The following is a 17,990-nucleotide window of genomic DNA, read 5'->3' on the forward strand; positions in this document are numbered from 1 at the left end:
ACTGGACATCACCGATGGTGTGTCGTGACTATGATTTGTGAGGGAAAGACAATTATGGAACACAAAACAGAGAACCCATATCCAAAGCAACACTCTTGACACTAAATGAAAGACTAACCGATTCTGAGCGTTGATATTTCTAAGTTTAATAAAATGTTTATGGTGGGCATGTGTCATTTTTCATTATTTCCACTCTCAAATGATTAATCATCCAACTAGGTGGTCCTAATTGTATTTGATAAAGCTTTCTCTAAGGAACTAAAACCAAGGTCTGGACTCTCCCTCTCTATTTTCTTCTTTCCTTGATAAAGAACTTGAACAAAAATGAAAGGGAGACAGTTTGCCTTGATGAAATCTCACCCCCCTTTCAGCGGTCATGTTCTCTGGAGTCTGCACTTCCCTAGGCTCTGCAAAGGAGGCTCCCAGGGCTGCCTGCCTGGTGGCCCAGGTTAAACATTGCCTCTTCTCTCTCCTTTGCATTTACAACCGCCTTTATCTCAAGTCCTAGTATGCTCAGCTAGGAGCTGAGCAAAGTAAGGCTAAGGTCAACTTACACTACAATGGTGTTTCTTTTCCCTAGGATGTTTGCATTTCAGAAGATCTATCTAGGGCTTCCCTGGTGGCGCAGTGGTGGAGAGTCCGCCTGCCTGCCGATGCAGGGGACATTGGTTCGTGCCCCGGTCCAGGAAGATCCCACATGCCGCGGAGCGGCTGGGCCTGTGAGCCATGGCCGCTGAGCCTGCGCGTCCGGAGCCTGTGCTCCGCAGCGGGAGAGGCCACAACAGTGAGAGGCCCGCGTACTGCAAAAAAAAAAAAAAAAAAAAAAATCACATGCACTGACCTTTTGTTCCATTGCCTCAAGTATGTTCAATGTGAATATGGGAGCAGGATGCATCAGGCACTGATCAAAGTCTGGACAGTCATCAGAGCCTGTCTTATGACCAATAATGATGTAACCAACCTCCCTGTGAGCTACACCGAGGCCAGAGGGTACCTGGACAGGAAGCTCCCAAGTGCTCTGGCTCAGTGTGTGGTGACCAATTCATAATGCAGCCACCGCCAAGGGAACTTCACTGTCTCCCGGTGGCGATAATTAGTGTGTGTGACCAGACCAACGGCAGAGGACTCCAGAAACACAAACGCTCCAATATAGATACTTACGCCTATAACTGACCTCAGTGGGACTTGTGGCCACATCTCGAGACATACAACATAAACCAGGGTGAATTATGTGACACTTGAGCCAGCAGTGGGAAAAATCATTAATTGTCACATTCTAAGAGCACATCTCTCTGCCTTCCTGAAAAACAGCAAGTTCTAAACTAGCCCCATTTCCCATATCTGATGTTGTAAGAGGTACTTTCAACATCAGCGATGCCGGAGGTCTTTATCAACAGCTGCCCTCTCCATCTGCACAATACCAGAAACCTCCTTAAAGGCAGGACACATATTCGTCGAGTGATTATTATCTATCAAATTCATCTATTTCTCTCAAAACTCTTCGAAGTAGGTATTTTAATCTCCGTTTTTACAAATTAAAAAAACTGGGGCTTGGAGAGCGTGTATTCCTTATTCGGGAACACCCGTGAGCTGCCACTCACGGCATGAGAACCAAATGCGGAAACTTCCATTTCCAAAGCCTCTGCTTTCCCACTCACTGTAAAGCCTCCTAGTTTTATTCTCAAGTGGTTCACACTTTTCATTTCACCTGCAAAGCATTCCTCCAAAAAGTCTACACACCACTGAAAACTTATACCACCTAATCAAAAATACCCCACAAAAGGTCCTGTATTTTCTTGAAGTTTTTTTTTGTTTTTTTAACAACGGTCACTGTTGATATTAGCATTTTATTTTTCATTTGCTTAGTTTCTCCAGGGCCGGCTTGGAGCCTTTCGACAAGGCACCAAGGTCTCACATGCAGACCCGCCCTCACTGAGTGGAACTAATGACAGACACTCCTGCTTTTAGAAACTCATTCTTCAAAGTAGATTCCATTCGTCTTATTCATTTATCCTCCTGTATAAGATGTCAAAGACAAAGTCACAAATGAATTTCTGTCCGCCTTATTTAGTCAAGTTGATTTATAAGCTAAAGCTAAGGATGCAAGGTGGACTGAAGTGGTACAAAACTATTGTGCCTAAGAAATCATTTGCGAGCTTTCCTTTGACACAGCTAGGCATTTTTAAACATCTCCATTTATCTTTCATTTTGACATCCTATTTAGAAAGGTGCCAATACCAAACTACCAAAAATTTATCTGGTTGAAACTAATTAATGACATCATCAATTATTTCAGCAGTCTGCACTGAAACGAAGGCTTAATAAGCACCATGATCATTCAAAATAACAATGGCTGGTTCTCTAATGTTCTGATGTCCAATTATTTTTGCACTGAATGTTACTGAATAGTTGCAGAAGTCAAAGCTTAGCATTAGCTTTCTCAAAAATAAATCCATTTTCCTATTATAAGGGCCTTATTTCAGTAAATTCACCTTAATGGAATCAACTGCCTTCATAGAACTATGAAGAGTACACAAAGCCATTAGACACCTCATCTCAGGTCAAATGGCATGAAAAAGAGGCCAGGATCCTATTGGAAATTAAGATTTATTGCTATTTTCAGAGAACAGGACTGTAGGTCAAACCAGGAAAATACTGTACCATAATATTGCCCTTTATAGGATACCATTAAAAGGCTTTCCACATGTATGAATAAGTACATAAATATAGATTATACGAAATTTCAGGAAATCCTTAAAATCTTCTCCGGGAAAGAACTAGTCAAATATTTTCCTTGGATTTAGGCTGAGTCATAGTTTACAGTATATGTAACGTGCTTTCATACAGTCAATTTTTGTTAACCAGAATCTTAAATTTTAAATGTTCAAATGAGAAGTCTGTTCTTTGAAGAAATTTGGAGGGATATCCATTCTTGATCTATTATTTTAAAATTGGATTTAAAAAAAATATTGTTTTAGCAACACTCCACTCACAAGAGAATGGATATACTTATCTCTGATTGGCTGGTCTAGACAGATAACCACGCGAACACAAAGAAAGAGGAAGGAGGTTGGTATCAGTGGTCTTGGTGTAAATAAGACGGTATGGGGTCTCCAGGGCTATGAGACACACTAGGATTCATGGAAATAATTTTCGTCCCAAACTACAACTACCAGGCCTCAAAAACAGCAGATAGTGTGGCCAACTTTTCTTAACCCCCAACCTTCTTTCATTTCTTTTTAAAAAGAACATGTTTTATATTCCTTACACCAGAATAACAATATTTTCAATGAACAATGAAAGACAGGATATATAACATGGGAAGAAATATTTGCAATACATATATGAAAGGACTAATTTCCCTAATTTAAAATGAGCTCATATAAGTCAATATGGTAAAGACAAAGAACCCTGTAGGGAAGAAAAGGAGCAAAAAGAAAGAGGAAGGAGAAGAGGAAGAAGACAGTACACAATAAAGCACAAGAGCAGACAATTTACAAAAAGAAATATGAATGCCCAAGGAACCTATAGAAAGATACGAAACCTGTTATTAAAGATAAGCAGGTGAAAACATAGAGGTAGCATTTTTAACTTATCAGATTGGCAAAAATGTTAAAGCCTTGTGATTTACAGTGGTGATGGGGGTGTGGGAAAGACACAACCTTGGGAAGAGAAAACCAATCTGTGTAGCCCTTCTCGAGTACAATCGGCAATTCTTACCAAAGTTAAAGATGCACACATCCTCTGACTTAGCCATCTCACTGCTAGGAATGTAACCTACTGACATATCATCAGGAGGTTTATTTACAAAAAGGCGAACTGTAATAACTCCAGTAGGTAACTACAACTCCTCCCCACAAATACTTGGCAATTACTAAACTAGCCAGAAGACAAAGGTAAAATCAATTACTACACGTCCATAATGTGGATGAAATAATGAAATCTTGTACATATCATATTAAAGTAAATAAGGAAGATCTGTGCGTTGACGGGAAAGAGCTCTAAAAAAGTAATAGGAAAAGTAAAAAAAAAAAAGGCTATAGAAAATATGTACAACTGAATCCCTTTATTATAAAATTGTAAAAAGCAGAGAGCCAGAAAGATGCAGATATATGCCCAAAACATTTTTTTTTCTGGAAGAAATCACAAAAAATGTAACAACAGTCACATTTGAGGAGAGGCTTTTACTTCTCTTTTTGTACCTTTTGATACCATTTGTATGTTAGCCATGTACACGCACTGTTTTTTATTTATTTTCAACGTCATCATGGGTTACCTGAATGTAAGATTATGGACAATTCTCTCTCTCTTTACATTTGAAATCTAATTTAAAAAAGTGTTAAAGCTATAAGCCTTTAAAACTCCTGAACCTCCCTAAATATATTTAATGAGCTAAAAGGTTTTTCAGGAGAGTTCTGAGGGAGAAAAACTCAAAATAAGAAATGAAGTAGAGAAAAAGAAGGCAGCACAGACAGATCAAGTTATCAACTTGGGTTCAAGGTCAAGGCTGAGTACTTGTCCCTTTCTAATGTTTTAAACAAAATGATGAATTATGCATTGCATGGTGTTAGGGAGCAAGAAACTGCTCTGAAATCCAGCAGTTCATAACCATGGAATGCAGAAAACAACCCGGAGGGAAAAATCTTTAAAAAGCTCTTCTGGAAGGTCTACTCTTCTAAATTCACAAGAAGGCAGTAAAGAAATGCACTAGCAAACAACCACTACACACACATAAAACCATAACCCTACATATTGTGAAATCCTTTGGCAAATATTTATAAAGCGTCAGAGATAAATCTCAGATTGAATTACTTCATGTGCAATTACAATTCTAGGTTGTACCAAATATTTTCACAAGCATTCAACAAAAAGCCTGGGATGTCATCTGGTTGGATGGCATTTCATAAATGTAGCATGCACCAATTCCTGATTATCCAGGAATTTATCTAAGGTTTAAGAGGCAAACAATAAAAAAGAAACTGAAAGAAAGTTAATCTTCAACAGTCCCTTAGGGATAAGTCACCATATGGATAACACAGGTTATCAAACCATACAGTGTTCAAAGTCTGAGGAAAATGATTAAGTACCATCAAGGGAAAAAATAAAAACCACTCCAAAATATACACATCATGTGCTACTGCTTGGCTGAATGAAAGAAAAATAAAGGTTCTGAGAAAAGGGTGAGCTTTTTTCTCCCTGTGCCAGTTATGAATTTACTGTCTGTCTGCCATAAGTTCACCCTTTACTGCCTGATCTGCATAAATGGATCTGGGCCCCTGAGAAATTTTTTCACTTGCTCGCTTGCATGATGCTGTTAACCTGTGTCAGCAAGAGATGCTGGAAAGACACTGCTGGAGGAAGGCCCCGTGCCTCCTGGTTCCGGCGCACTCCTTGGCAGCCTCCTGCCGTATGAGCAGCTTCGCTGGCACCCGTCTACTGCTTTTGTAGTGGAGTATCCCCGTCCACATCTCCCTGTGCACAGCGTTCCCCGGCACTCCAAAGGATGGATGGTGCCTTTTCAGCAAGTTCCACCAGCCTGGCACCACAGCAATTTCTCTGCCATACAGTGGGCCGCAGCCAGGAGCGTTCTCTCCAGCAAGGTCTGGATCGGGTATGAGGTGTGGCCTTTGCCTCAGGGGCCCAAGGGCCGGTGGTTGCTCCCTATTATCTATTATTTCTGTATTCTAGAGCTCTGTTTACTTCTTATTAGCCAGGCATCATTGCTCCAACCCCTTGTCATAGCTAATAACTCTCAATATTTAACTGCTGCCCTGTTCAAACTACTTTATGGTATCTGCCCCCCGACTGCACTGACTGACACACTCTCTTTGTCTACCAGCGTTCCTGCTGCAGGCCCCGTGGCAAACTACACAAGTGAAAGAAAGAGCAAGAATTTGCATTTTTCCATTTCTGTCCCTGGCTGCATGGCCTTAAACTACCTACATTCTCTCATCCTCAGTTTGCTCACCTCTCAAAAAAAATATATATATATATATGTATATATAATGTATCATTGTGTTATTTATAATATTAATGCTGTGAGGAGTAAGTTAAGCTAGCATAGGCAAACCACGAATCCAGTACCCAGCCCAGACAATTTGACATGTCTTGAGTTATCCACACCCAGCACCCTGACACATGGAGAGCTTGAGCCCAAATCTGCCGAATACTCCATGCTCCAAAGATCAGGAGAGGTTATCCGTTCAGAAAACAAACACAGCAAAAAAAGAAAGAAAAAACCCCATACTCATACTCCTCACTTTTCAAGTTATTTTCACAATAAAATTCTAAGTAACAGTCATAGAAGGGCAGAAAGTAAGAAGCACTGATTTTTCATTGTATTAAAACTTCTCCCACTTAGATGAAAATCACTTCAGGGAGAAAATCTGGTTATCCCTTGAGGATTTCCTGGTTAGATTAGACCTGGGCAATTTTAAGGTTAAATTCCACGTCATGAAAAAAAAGACTTTTTTTGGAGTATGGTGGGAGGAAGGAAAAGAACAGTAGGGAGAGGCACTCTCTTGTAGGTTAAGGGTTGTCATCATTCCGCACCTCTCCCTCACCTTCTCACATAAACGTGGTCACCAAGTCCCACCAATTCTATTCCACAGACTTCTCCTAAATGGAATATGTCCTCTCTTGCTTGGAACCACTGTCACTGCCTACACCCTGGCCTTCAGAAGGGATCACGTGGGTTATTACAATCCAGTGGGTTATTACAATCCAGGGAGATATAAGATCCTCCCTGCCATCAAAGTTTAGTAGCTTAAAGATAGGATAACATTATTTAAACCTCCCCCCAGCCCCTGTGACACCATCATGCTCCTACAGGAGACCACTCTTCCAGCCTCTGCATTCTGGTCTCCCTCAGTGACTCAAGGAACCCCAAAGTGTCAGGCTGTTTCAGGGCTCCAAATCTTCACAGGGGCTGTGAACCTGGCCTAGAATGCCTCGTGTAGGCCCCACTCCCGTTCCCTGGCAAGTCCTGCTCACCCTAAGGCCCCTGGCAGAGGTCTCCTTGAAGACAGGATTAGTTCCACTGAAATGGACCTACATTCCAGATCTTGAGCTCCTCTAGGGCAGAGACCAGCTCGTACTCGTCTTTGAACGTCTGGCCATTACATGGAAGCAGCAGCAAGTTTACTCATGACTGGGAATGATAATACCTACCTTATGCAGCAGCTGTGAAGGAAAGAGACAAGGCCTAACCATTGTGAGCAGCTAAAGGACATAATACAGATAATGAAATATACAGGTTTAGATCAGAGCTCTCTGCAATGATTTCATGCTATGAAAAATAGCTGAAGGCTTTACATTATGATTCCTAATCATATAGCCATTCACTTGGTGAACAAACATTTATCGAATGCTTACTTTATGCTAGGTGCAAATTTACTTTTATCATAAACCATCACATGAGTCAGGACAGTAGTGGACTCAGTGTAGAAAACAGGATAATTAAACTGAATTTAAAATCTCTATGAGATTACAGATATTATTACAATATTAAAGATTACAGTATTATTTTAAAATGTTGGGAGAAAAAAGTCAATGATCCAAAGCTGATGGCATACCAGGAACTGATTTATTTTCTATTTCTGTATAATCAGTGTCTATAGTATTTTTAGTTGCCAGGGGATGCTCTTTTCAGAGGCTCCGCTTTTCCCTAGTTTGAGCCAAAATGACAAACCACAGGGATTCTGAAAAGATAGCACTCAGGATAACTGGGCTAGTCCAGACGTTTAATTATTAGTCCCTAATAATCTTCCCCCAGAAGATTCCTGCCCTGGTTCCCTATCTCCAGGCCCTCCCCTCTCCCACTCATTCTTCTTACTCATGATACTACATTCCTAGGTTCCTCATCTTCCCTGCCCACTTAGAGAGGGCACTGGCTTCTACCTTTTTAATTTGGTGGCTACAAACATATTCTTTATTTAAAAAAAAAAAAAAGTGAAAGCTTTCCGTGAAAAAATCTTCCAGACAACGCACTTCAGTAAATTTTGAACCAATCTGTTAAAAACGTAAAAATGTACTCACTGTGTGCCAGGGACCTGGACTACCAAGATGCGTGGAACACAGTCCCTGCCCCAAGGAGTTCACAGTCCATCTCAAGGGAGAAACATGTAATGCAATCTACTAAGTGATGTATGGAAAAGAGCATGACTGCGCACGCCTGGAGGCCAGGACGCATGAGGTCACCTTATATTGGTTGGCCAAAAAGTTCGTTCTGGTTTTCCTGTAAGATGTTACGGAAAAACCCGAATGAACTTTTTGGCGAACCCAATACATAAGAGGTGCTCAGCTCACCAGATACCAGCTGTGTTGGTCCTGGGCTGATAGATCCATCCCTTCTGGTCCCCGACTCTGCTCTGCGTTGTCACAGGGGATCAACATGCTGGATTCAACCAATGGGAGGCGCTGGCATAAGACTGGAGAGCAGAAGCTGCCAGGGGTACTTCTCACCTTCCTGTCCCGGATCTCCTTTGTGGCTTTGGCTTTTATCTGCCCCTGAGCTCCAATAACAGCCTCCACAACTTGTCCCTCCAGCCTGAGACTAGTAATGACTTCCTGCTGGGGCTCATCTCTAGGCTTCTTCAGTGGGCTCCCTGCTGCACCATCACCTGTGGAAGGAACTTCACTAAATACCCTCTATTGTAAATAAAAGTGGCTTCTGTTTTCCTACTTAGGCCCTGACTAGCCAGTTACACTATAATGTGCTGATAATTCACTTTGACTCTCAAAAGCAGTCATGCTCCGCTGGAATTCAAAGTTGAAACTTGAGGAAAGCTAAGATTTTCAATAATAATACTAATACCTTCATTTGGCCTAAAAGAGTCAACTTTGTTAAACCCTAGAAATGTTTTGGTTTATACAGGAATTCCTTGAAAATGGATCCAATGCCTTAATACATATTTTCCTTAAGGCTGAATCACCTTCCTGGGATGCGATGATGTAAATGTTCTGTATCTGTTCTGCCCACCATGGTAACCACCAAGCATGTGTAGCTCTTGAGCACCGGGATGTGGTTAGCATGACTAAGAAACAGAATGTTTAATTTTATTTAATGTGCTTAAATATCTGCAAGTGGCCAGTGGCTGCAGGACTGGACAGCAGAGGTCTAGCATATGGTCATCTCCATTGTGGGGAAGAACTCCTGCTGCGGGTGTTTCTGTGGGCGTTGGCAGGGAACAGGTGGATACAGAGAGAAGCACTGTAGAACTATCAGCCCTTTTGTTCATTCTATTTACGATTTAAAAATATAACAACCCCTGGCCTACCAGATCTCCAACCACAGGAACACACAATTTACTCAGATAACTTAGTTAACAAACTTTCAGAGAATAAACCTCCTTTGAACACAATGGTAGCTTGAGAATGAAGGTCTGGAGAAAATGTTGGCTGGTGAGAAGTATAGGGCTCAGTCCATTAAGAGGAGGAGCTCTCCGGAATTGTAAATAACATTAGAATCTTGCTTTGTGTTCCCTATTCTTCAACCCAATGGGAATAACCTCCTGCTTATTCCCTACTGCATTGTCCCAGTCCAATCCTTACTTTCTTTCCAAGAGGATTCTCCTAGAGTCTTCCCAGGGCCGTGTGGTTTTCACACGACATATCTCCACCTATCCCGGAACTGCTCCAATTGTAAGAGGCATTCCCTTTGATCTAGACCGGTGATGGCTAGTTTCTGGGTTACAAACATTCACTTTCACATCTCTGACCTTTATGTGGACATCATCAAAGTAAATGACATCAGGTTCTTGCTTCTCCTGAGAATTCTGCTCCCAGAAGTAAATGCTAAAGGTTTAAGAAGGTGACTCTCCCAGCCCACTAGACTGATATTATCAAACCATTGCTGAATAGCACAAAATCACTTACTATCAACAGTACTTAACTGCAGGGAATCGTTTCAGTATATCCGTGGGAATATAAAAATATTAAAAGGACAGTTTTACATGAATAGACTTTAAAAGTACCACAGCTTCCAGAACCCTAATGCCCCAAAGACTTGGCCATATTATCCTGAGAACCAAATAAAAGTATACTTCATAAATGTACAAGAATCTTAGCAATACAAAACCATACTGAAAAATTCTACTGTGAAATGTGGGCTATGAACTGCTGTGATTGGGGACTTCCGTAATTGTTTAGTAATTTGTGCAATTTAAATGAGAATTACAGGATTAACTAGCAAAGTAGGAAGTAGTTAGTTTACATGGTAACTGTAACGATAACAATGTATTCTAGTTTGCTTTACTCATGTTTACATGAGTCACTCACAATAGACCATCACACTTCCAGCATGAATAAGCATTCCGTTACACTCATTTTTCTTCTCAACATTTTCGAAAAAGCAAAAAATATACTATCATTAGGATGGGAATCACACTCTTATGTTGCCAGTCACAACGTAAGAAAAGGTGAAGACAAGCAACAGTGGGGAAGCCAGCTAGTCCGTGCAGAGTATTGCATCTTGGTGGACTTACCACAGTCCAAGGCTGGCCCTTGAACCTTGCAATTCATAAATATGGTGATCAAGAGAGGGTTCAGGCTAACCAAACTCAGGGTGACAGTAAAGTAAAAATGTCAATTTAATACCATCATGTAGACTGGATGGTGGATGCTGATATCTGCTGATCCTGTGTCTCCTGAAAAGTATAATTCATGAGGAACCCAAATTATAATCAGAAGGATGCATCACGGGCATGGAAGGGTAATGTGTTTTGTGGCTTCCTGTATGGCCCGACACTGCACTGTGAGGTTAAGGTAGGTTCGGGGTGGGGGGGACTTCCCTGGTGGCGCAGTGGTTAAGAATCCGCCTGCCAATGCAGGGGACGCGGGTTCCAGCCCTGATGCGGGAAGGTCCCACATGCCGCGGAGCAACTAAGCCCGTGCGCCACAACTACTGAGTCTACGCCCCTAGAGCCCGTGCTGCGCAACAAGAGAAGCCACCGCAATGAGAAGCCTGCACAACCCAATGAAGAGTAGCCCCCGCCCGCGGCAACTAGAGAAAGCCCGTGTGCAGCAACGAAAACCCAGCACAGCCAAAAATATTAAAAAAAAAAAAAAAAAAGGTAGGCTCAGGGGTGTTCAGTGGGGAGGGCAAGACCACAGTCTGAGTCAGGTTGGGAACCTAACCATTTGATTTCAAAAGCCCACAGACGGCCCCACCACTGGGATAAGATCCATACGGAGACCTGCTGATACTATACGAGGGGCAGGGGACCTTCTCCCGTAGAGAGGCCAGCATGGCCTCTCCAAGTTCCAGTCTGCTAAATTCCCCTTCAAACAGATCCCTTCTCAGACTAGCATGCCAGTACCTTTAACTAAGTTATAATTCTGCCCTAGAAGCCATTTAATCTCTTTACTTACTTTCTCTATCTTTGCTGTGATTCATTCATTACAGAGGTGTTTTATAGTTTCTTTGGGGGTCTTATCTTTTTATCCAAGTCAGAAAGTGGAAGGGATCTCCCTGTTGGCCCTCATGAGGGTACACACACCACATTTAGGGTAGGAGCCAACAACTCCACAGGGAGATGAAGTCTTTACGAATTTCAGGGAAGGGGGACAGACAGCTTTAAAAAAAAAAAAAAAAAGAAGCCGCACAGAAAACTCCAACCACAACTGATATTGAAAGAAGCATATTTTTAGAAAACCATTAAACGCCAAAAATACAAGCTAACAGACCTTAGACATGGAGAATGAGCTATCCTATTACACTCTACTTTGACATTTTAAATCTCTTTGTTCCTTTTATGTCTAAAATGTGTTGGGGCCTTCTGGTGAGACTCTAGTTTCAAAACCCAAAGAAATCTATCTTTAGATCTGTTGACTCAGCACAAGGCTAGAACTTGGATTTTGGTATCAAATACCGAAGAGTTTCACCAAGCCGGTGCCCAGGGGCCTTTGTAAATCCACAGTCAGCCTTCCAAAACTTTTTCTCGGCAGCTCATGGAATTTTCTAGTCTCATCCACCTCTGAGAAATCAAAATGATACATATAAGGATGTACCTAAAGTGGAGCAGTCATCTGTCAGGTCTCAAGAACTGTGGTCAATGGCACCATCTAAAATAGTGATGCATCTATCAAGCCCATTTAGTTTATCATGAACCTGACTTTCAGCTTTGCTTTAATATCAAACTCTTGCCTTCTGACCCCACAGAGGTATGCAATTCTGTGTAACCAATTCGGGATTCTCCGTTAGAAGCACTGAGTTTTTGCCAAGAATGCTTACCCAGAAAATCAGGGGCAGCTTGAGACCATGAGGGTCTCGAATGCCACCTTCTATTTCTGCACAACCAGGCGAGTTAAGCAAGCTTGAACGTTAGCTTAATGAAAGCCTCCGAGCACTAACAGGGCTTAGTCTGTGTTATAAATTCTCCAAAGGGTGTTTTGATCCCCTTTGATCCATTCTCCATGCAGCTGCTGCACTTCACCTTGGGGCTGCCATCGCTCTCCTGGTATGAGCCAGCCATGAACTCTCCCCACTGCTCCAGGAGGAAAAGTTTCCAGATGCCCAGAGAGAGGCAAGCTGCTGGGGGACTAACACTTCTTCCATCTGAGGGCTGAAGTCACATGTTTATGTAAGGTTTAAACAATTCAGTTCCAATGCGGTTAAGGACCATGAGAAAGAAAATTAGGAGTAGCCTCTCTTTAAAAAATCACTAACTTCCACTCTCCAACCTGAGTAAGAGCCTCTTTCTAACTCAGGGAACTTTTCATTGCTGGGTCTCTGACTGCTACCTCCTTGGGAGATGAACATTGCTACAAAACATTCTGCCTTTACAAAGTAGACAGCAGGTGGGTTGTACACACTTGGGGATCTTTCCACCCAAGCCTTATCACACACACACACACACACACACACACACACACGTAATCACATTTGTAAGTCAAATACATTAACTTTCAACTGATTTTATGGATATGCTACATACTGACATAGGTTGCCATAGCAGCAGGAAAACAGTGGGCCTTGTGGATGGACTCCAGACTTCTAGGTCCACAGCTGGTGCACAAGTGGAGGTGACAGGAAGAGTGATCACATGAGAGCTTTGCCTTATCTTCTGGGGGGAGGCTGAGAAGGTACAGAAATCACTAAGACTGCAAAGCTGACGCACTTGCACATTCAGTGGCTGGGTGTGTTGCTTACATCTTAAGGCACTGGAAAATATATTAAGAAACCGTAATATCAAGAGTAAGATGAAAAAACAGAGCGAATTACACTGCTTAAGAACAAACATTACAAGTTTTTGTAGTGGAGCAATTCACAAACCTAGAAACTATATCCTGGCTAGTTCCAGACTAATATGACGTAGGTAACTCTTGTTTTCCATGCAACTCATCCTCTTCCTCAGATAAGTGCTTCTCACCTTGGTGCATATTACGGTCCTTACCTACAAGGCCAAATCAACACCTGCAAAGACATTCACCTCTCCTAATTTCTGAAGACAAGAAGACTTTTTGTTTTCTGTCTTTTAATATTAAGATCCAATTTCTTTATTCATCCTCTTTCCAAATCTTACATTTTAATAAGCACCACTCAATCCCATTGCCAAAAAAGTTAATTGTAACATGGCTGAGTACATACAAGGCATGAATGTAAATCTGGTAGCACAGTCCACACTCTATGAAACATGAATTGGGTTTTCACACATAAGGAAACTTGCCCCAAATCACACAGCAGGTTGAATTGGTAGGGCTGAGATTCAAGCATAGGCTTATTGGACTCTCAAACCACTGTAATATATTCCTCCCTGGAACGGAGCAAATAATATTTTAATGTGCCGCTGCTGATAAAAGGTATATGCCGTATACATCTGCAGATTTCAGAATACATTAACTCTCAAAGGCCCTTTCACAAATATACTCTTAAATCTACTCTGTGATGTCCCCTAAAGCAAAGTTCAGTCTTCAAACTTCACAAAGAGAAACACACATATTGAAGAGTTAAGCCAGGGTTTCTCAGCCTCAGCACTATCGACATTTGAACAGGATGATTTTTAGTTTGGGGGCTGTCCTGTGCATTGCAGGACGTTAGCAGCATCCCTGGCCTCTACCCGTCAAATGCCAGCAGCACATCTTCCCACCCCAGCTGCATCCATCAAAACTATGTCCAAACGTCCCTTGAGGGGTAAATCACACCCCAAGGAAAGCGACTGAGTTAACTGCCTGGTTAAAGGCTATACTGATAACCAGGAAAGAATTCTACTAAATCCTAGTTTAATGGAGATTTCTCTTATACCAAGCTACAGCTCCTTAAGAGAAAGCACTTGTTAGACTGGATGAAATATCTCAGAATTCAGAATGTGACCACCTCTGCTTCACTTCACAGTATATGATTACTCTCTCTCAGCTTTTACACTAAGGTATACGTCTCCAGCGTCTTCAACCACTGTTCACATAGTTTCTAGACCCTCTCCAAAACCTGATTACTCCATTCTGGACACACACTTAAACATAAACCCAGAAATATGCACAACATTGCCACAGGAAGAAAAAGCAGTAGCAACAACGAAAGACTAAAAGGCGGCACATACAATTTACAGTCAGGCTCTGTTTTCAAGCACTTCTCCTGAATAATCTAATTTGATCCTTAACATTTTCAATGGCCGTAGGAGGGAAGTATTATTATCTGCATTTTATGAATGAAGAGACTGAGGCACAGAGCGCTCAAATAACCTGCCCAAGGGCAGGCTCCAAAGTCCTTGTTCTTAATCACTATCTACAGTGCTTCAAAGAACTGTGGGATTATCACCTCCTTGGTTCTAAATTCTCTGTCTCTACTAGTGTGTGTTTTGTTGTCCAGCTGTATCAAACTCCCTCATTAAGGCACACTGCAGGCACCTTATTCAAGTCTGACGTCACCCTACTGATCAGCCCTCTTCAGGTATAAGACACAAACCCACTTACCTATACTATTGTCCACTCACTTTGTCCACCTTGAGTAAAGCACACACAGCCCTTTGTTAAATGTTTTTCCAGAGCAGACATGTCGTATCTATGGCATGTCCTGATATACTAGTTCAGCAACTATCGAAAAAGAAAGGTCAACTGGAGATGAGTGATGCTAGATACTGATCACCACCACGATTTTTTAAGTGGTCCCAATCTATCTTTTCAAAAATGTGATCTATTAGTCTGCTAAACAGCAACATACACTCTGCAGCTAAAGTTTCCAGAATTTACCATCTCCCCGGTTTTCAAAACCTAAGTTGTCTGGCATACTTCCTTCTCTCCATGATTTTCTCAAGATCACCCCCAAATGGTTTTATCATCACACTGGCATGTCCTTTCAACATCCTCAAGAATTCCAGTCACTTCAAGCAGCTAGGGTTTAGAGAGATTTAAGGAGGAGGCCAAGGCATCCTTGCTTTGCTTGGGAAGCTGGGTGGGTGTTCAGTGTCATAGAGGTGGCAAAAATGATGAGGGAGGGTGTGAGCCACACTTGGTCCTGGAATAGATATTGTAGTCTGTGGTCTTCTAAGAAGGTGGCATGTTCTCTTGTATATTATATGACATCCCAACAGATGATCCAGCAGATGGACTCTCAGAATTGGCTGCCCCTGGTGAGACACACTGAGGATTTCCCGTCTAACAAGAAAAGCTTAGCGTTCAGAGTGTGCCTTTCATGACCTTACCATTCCTAACAAACAGGTTCAACATTAACCTAAGTGCTAGCAGAAATTTAAAATCATTTCACATAGCATATAAAATACTGCTGGAGTGCACTCAGACATTCAACCACTGGACGTCCACGGACCCAGCTGCTTGGTGTTACAATTAGAGAACAGCCAAGCTGTCCTTGATGAGGAGAAGAATCTGCACATCCAGAACCAGAAGGGCTTCAGGGAAGAAGGCAGGAGAAAGTCCCTCCAAATCAGCAACTATTAGGCAGCCTCAGGTATCAACAGGCTCATGTTAGTTAATATTTGAAAACCACAAGCTTCCAAAGTAAATGCATTATTCCTTGAACTTTGATATTTTGGTACTGGGGCAATGCAGAGCTTTTAAAACTCCTTAAAAATCTTCTTTGAACCCAGAACCACCTCTGGATTATTTCTCACAGAAAAATCAACACTATATTAGGAGCAATTGGGGCCACATGGGAAAAATTACAAACCTTAAATGTTACCTTGTATTATAAGTTAAATTAACCAACTGTGAAATTTGGAGATTATGTAACCTTGCTGAGGCTGTTTCTTCATCACAAAACAGAGATGATAATACCTCTACCTCTCAGCATTATTGGGAAAAACAGAATGAGGTAGCAGGTGCAAAGCATCTCACTTAAATGTTCAGCTCTGTTACAACTATTAGGTAAAACTTGAATCAAAATTAAAATTTAATTATCCCTTTAGATTTTAGACATATTTTCCCATGCTCACCACCTGAGGGGGCTGTTCCAAGTACCCCAGTGGACTTAAGGCCATTTCTGTCAATATCACAGTCTGTTTCCCAAAAGAAATGGGATCCCAAGGTGTTACCTCTCACAGGAGGTGTTTGATCAGTTAAACTCAAAGCAAGTTGAGTTTACCCATTAGCCCATGAGCACAAAAACAGTGGTACTAGGAGTTCAATGTGTAACTCATTAAAAATGCTAAAGAACATTTTAATTATTCCACTTGGAAGTGATTTCTTTCTAGAGTAGTTTCCTTTATAGAGCTAAAGAAGTCAGTTGCAAAGCACTTTACTCTTTCTTTCTGTTACAGAGCTTGTCTACTGCATTAGAGTCTGTATCTTCAAAAATGAAGGAAGTGTAAAGATACTCTTCATACCTCTATAATTCATATTTGGAACTTCATAATTCAGTTTACATTTTCCTGTCATCCTTTATGCTACAGGGGAGTCTTCAGCCTGCCTTTTCAGCACAGTCAGTGTTTCTGGTGGTGATACCTGTCTGTTGCACTATGTCCTTAGTAAAACAGCAATAATCACAAGACTATGCTTCTCCTGCCCTCTACCTCCCCATCCCTCTTGGAAGAAAATAATTTGCCCGCACCATACAAACTGCTATGCATTTGCTGACTAACTTCTTACATTAAAAAGCAGTTTTAATTAAGAGCAGATTTTTAAAAGAAGCTCACTATTTCTACATAAATTTAAAAGTGACAATCAGTTCAACAGGGTTAATAGACCTTAGGTCTCCTGGTTCCCGTTACAACCTAAGTAACATCTACACATAGCAAACTCAAATAAGAGAGGGAGGGGGGAAAAAAGCAAGTGCCATGCATTCTCTCGGTGTATTTACTTCCGCAAATTCCACAAGAGCAGTTACCTGGCCATAATAAATAGAAAGCATGGCTGTGGAGTAAACATGCCCACTCCAAATCACAGGGAGCACGTGCTTCCTTCTGGCACTGAGCGCAGATCTCACTCACCAGCTCGCTCCGAACCAGCCAGAGAAGTTGGCTGAAGGACCTTTTTGTACAGGGACTGGAATCTGAGAAAGTGAGTAGTTCCCCAAAACTGAGTAACCAAGCTGTAAGTATAACCCCACTACCTCAAAAACCTCCATTAGGAAAGCCGGATAACCCCAAACCGAAACCACCCCCTGGATCCTTGGCTGTCAAAGCACCCCGCAACATTCAGAGCATTTGTTGACGCAGCCTATCCCGATCCACTGTTTTATCAACTACCCTGTGAGCGTTCTCAGGTGTCAATAGCTATTGCCTGTTTGATCATCAAGGCGGATTTAGTAAAAACTAAGAGTCCCTTTACTTCGCTGTAGAAGGAATGGCAACGACTGCGGTACCGAGTGTCTTCTGCAAGGCAAGGGAGGCTGTTTCTCCCGGCTTTTAACCAGGTCCCACCGTCTGTGACCGCTACAACGCGTCCCCCAGAGAGCACACTAATGAAACCTAGTATCCCAGAAGGAGCAGTACTTACGGTCTCTCCTCCCAGGAGGCCAAGTCTCGGGAAACTTCCCGGGGCGCCAAGTTTGCGCGCGGCGCCGGCACGCTCAGGGTGCGCGCTGCCCGCCCGGACGCCGG

At 42.0% G+C, this 17,990-nt stretch overlaps 1 protein-coding gene across 8 annotated transcripts in view; it reads right to left on the reverse strand.

The window, feature by feature from the left end:
* The window catches only part of SGMS1 (sphingomyelin synthase 1), a 291,005-nt gene that overhangs the window by 76,431 nt on the left and 196,584 nt on the right, over positions 1-17,990 (reverse strand). Inside the window, exon 1 of one of the 8 annotated variants that reach the window (XM_082673865.1) lies at positions 17,887-17,982. The exons of 6 other annotated variants lie outside the window; for them this stretch is intronic. The gene's annotated coding sequence lies outside the window, so the exon portion shown is untranslated. Of the gene's footprint in view, positions 1-841; positions 857-17,886; positions 17,983-17,990 lie in introns of those variants that run through there. One more of the 8 variants, XM_082673866.1, reaches the window with a different exon arrangement.

Source organism: Grampus griseus (assembly GCF_964374135.1).
Source record: "Grampus griseus genome assembly, chromosome: 16".
NCBI classification, from domain to species: domain Eukaryota; kingdom Metazoa; phylum Chordata; class Mammalia; order Artiodactyla; family Delphinidae; genus Grampus; species Grampus griseus.